We start from the raw sequence: 2,718 nt of genomic DNA on the forward strand, positions 1-2,718 counted from the left end.
ACAGCCTGGACTCATAGACTAGACGTAACATAGTAAATGTAAATCCGGGATACTCAAATCTGTCATGTTATGTTTGGTGTGGTTACATAAGACAGAAGGTTACTTAAGGCAAAAACTAAAGTAGGGTGGTTGGTCCGGGTGGATGGGTGGTTTAATTTGAAGGTTGATGGGTGGAAATATAACGCAAAAGTATAGCAACCCAAAAGTTGCATTTCGAATCTCATTGCGGACAACTTTAACATTTTAACAAATTACCAATTTTGCAACTTCTTATGACTTTTGATCTATTTTGCAACTATTTAGCATGTTAGCTAAACCCTTTCCTTGATCCTAACCTTAACCCTTAATCTAACTACTAACCTTAACCCTAAACTGTAGCCTAGGTAATGTTACTGTTAGCCACCTAACTAATGTTAGTGAAAACAAATAGGGAATTTGAAACATATGATAGCTTTGCAATTTTGTAAAATATTGTATGAATTGTAATAATAACATATTGTACATATTGCAATTTGTAAGATATCATATGATGATCGAAATCCACTAATTAATTACATACAGAGCCTTGCAAAAGTATTCATCCCCCTTGGCGTTTTTTCCTATTTTGTTGCATTACAACCTGTCATTTAAATGGATTTTTATTTGGATTTCATGTAATGGACATAAACAAAATAGACCAAATTGGTGAAGTGAAGTGAAATGTAAAAAATAACTTGTTTCAAAAATCAAAACAAAAACAAAAAAACAGAAAAGTGGTAGTGGTGCGGGTGGTGGTGCGGGTGGTGGTGCGGGTGGTGGTGCGGGCATATGTTTTCACCCCCTTTGCTATGAAGCCCCTAAATAAGATCTGGTGCAATCAATTACCTTCAGAAGTCACATAATTATATAAATAATGTCCACCTGTGTGCATTCTAAGTGTCACATGATCTGTCACATGATTTCAGTATATATACACCTGTTCTGAAAGGCCCCCGATTCTGCAACATCACTAAGCAGGGGGCATCACCAAGCAAGTGGCACCATGAAGATCAAGGAGCTCTCCAAACAGGTCAGGGACAAAGTTGTGGAGAAGTACAGACCAGTTTTTTTTATTTTTATATCTGAAACTTTAAACATCCCACAGAGCACCATTAAATCCATTATAAAAAAATGGAAAGAATATGGCACCACAACAAACCTGCCAAGAGAGGGCTGTCCACCAAAACTCACAGACCAGGCAAGGTGGGCATTAATCAGAGAGGCCACAAAGAGACCAAAGGTAACCCTGAAGGAGCTGCAAAGCTCCACAGAGGAGATGGGAGTACCTGTCCATATGTCCACTTTAAGCCGTACACTCCATAGAGCTGGGCATTAAGGAAGAGTGGCCAGAATTTTGGGGGCTTTTTGGCCATCAAGGAACACACTATGTCTGACACAAACCCAACACCTCTCATCACCCAGAGAACACTATCTCCACAGTGAAGCATGGTGGTGGCAGCATCAAGCTGTGGGGATGTTTTTCATTGGCAGGGACTGGGAAACTGGTTAGTATTTAAGGAATAATGGATGGCGCTAAATACAGGGACATTTCTGAGGGAAACCTGTTTCAGTCTTCCAGAGATTTGAGACTGGGACGGATGTTCACCTTCCAGCAGGACAATGACCCGAAGCATACTGCTAAAGCAACACTCGACTGGTTTAAGGGGAAACATTTAAATGTCTTGGAGTGCCCGAGTCAAAGCCCAGACCTCAATCCAAATGAGATTCTGTGTTATGACTTAAAGACTGTTGTACACCAGCAGAACCCATCCAACTTGGAGCTGGAGCAGTACTGCCTTGAAGAATGGGCAAAAATCCCAGTGGCTCGATGTGACAAGCTTATAGAGACATACACCAAGAGACTTGCATCTGTAATTGCTGCAAAATGTGGCTCTACAAAGTATTGACCTTGGGGGGTGAATAGTTATGTATGCTCAAGTTTTCCATTTTTTTGTCGTATTTCTTGTTTATTTTACAAGAAAAAATATTTTGCATCTTCAGAGTGGTAGGCATGTTGTGTACATCAAATGATACAAACCCCCCAAAAATACATTTTAACTCCAGGTTGTAAGGCAACAAAATAGGAAAAAGACAAGGGGGGGTGAATACTTTCACAAACCACTGCACCATATGAAACGTAGCATATCATACCAGTAAATCTTTTGGATTACATTTAATATGTTATGTCTACCCCTGAGTCCAGGTTGGTGCTGAGCAATGGAAGAGCTAGAAAATAAAGGGAGGGGGAGTTGGGGAGGATGTGGGGTACAGCAGTTTCCCATCACTTGGCAGCATGTGCTGTGATTTCATTTATCACAATATCCTCAGTTGATATTGAGGGGGAAATTAAAATGTCTGTTGACCTAAAATAGCAAAACAATGTTTAAATGAATCAACTATGATGCCAACAATTAAGCCATGTGTCTGACTCTGCCTATGTCTCCCTACATTTAGCAAATAGGCATAGGGACAAAGCTACCAGGTTTGAATAGCAGGATTTATCAAAACGTGAAAATCAGGCCTCAGTAAAAGGGCCATATTTCCATCCACTCAACATGACCAACTGACGTTTTGACTGAGTCTGTTTGTAGTCCAGTAGTCTGTCTTGTCCAGTAGTATGTCTGGTCCAGTAGTCTATTTGTGGTCCAGTAGTCTGTCTGTGGTCTAGTAGTCTGTCTGTGGTCAAGTAGTCTGTCTGTG

The sequence above is a fragment of the Oncorhynchus keta genome, unplaced genomic scaffold, assembly GCF_023373465.1.
Source record: "Oncorhynchus keta strain PuntledgeMale-10-30-2019 unplaced genomic scaffold, Oket_V2 Un_contig_4917_pilon_pilon, whole genome shotgun sequence".
Lineage (NCBI taxonomy): Eukaryota > Metazoa > Chordata > Actinopteri > Salmoniformes > Salmonidae > Oncorhynchus > Oncorhynchus keta.